Below are 924 nucleotides of genomic sequence, written 5' to 3' on the forward strand. Positions count from 1 at the left end.
GAAACGGTGGACGCCGAGGGTCCGCAGAGCGTCTATTGCCCGGACGCCTGGCGACTCGAGAGTTCAGGGTAGGTTGTCCCAATGCGTTGAACGGAGACGAGCCATTGGATACAAACTGGTTTTTGTCCCGCCCACGGACTCCCGGCGTCTCTGGGAGTCTACGGACAGTGGGCGTGTATCGGCCCCGCCTCGACGCTGAGCTTTCTGCATGAGGATTGGATGATCTGTCTGAGGCGGAATCTCGTTATGATTGACAGCAAAATGAGCCAATCAGCGATCTTTTAGTGTAGGCATCCGTGGGAGCATTTTACAAATTTTCATTCTGTTCTGAGTTGAACTGGAGACTTCTAGTAATCTCGAATGGCAACACTCTCTTTGTTGAAAACGACTAGCGACAGATTAATCTTTTATTTCTGGTGTGTTTTATTGTAGTTGTTTGTGTTCGCAGACTGGCTTATATCACCAGAGTTAAGAACCTGGAAAAGACGCCTTGTTGTATGCCAGGGTCACAGACAGGGGCGTCACTAGGTTTGAAGAACAAGGGGGCTTAGCCCCAAGGGGAACACAGCCCCTGTAGGAGGGTCCGGGGGCATGAGAAATTTTTTCTACATTCTGTTAAAAATCCATCAATTCCGTGCACTTTGAGAGCAAAATGAAGAGGCTATGAAGAACTACACACATCACATTAGTATCCTCTTTACTATGATGGGGCTTCCTCCCCTGGACTTTAACTGGACTAGATAATAGAAATTATAAAGAGTTCAAAAGTTCAATCTTGGTTGTTCAAGGGAATTAGAAGGATGCCCGATAACATAACCTATATGACAGTAGGCCTATATTCCTCTCTACCAAAATGTATTAACATATGCTAAGCCCCCAGAAGACTATGTATTTTGAGATGTCTGCCGTGATATGCAATTTAAG

This window comes from Hippocampus comes, unplaced genomic scaffold (genome assembly GCF_001891065.2).
Source record: "Hippocampus comes isolate QL1 unplaced genomic scaffold, H_comes_QL1_v1.1 scaffold130, whole genome shotgun sequence".
Classification (NCBI taxonomy): Eukaryota; Metazoa; Chordata; class Actinopteri; order Syngnathiformes; family Syngnathidae; genus Hippocampus; species Hippocampus comes.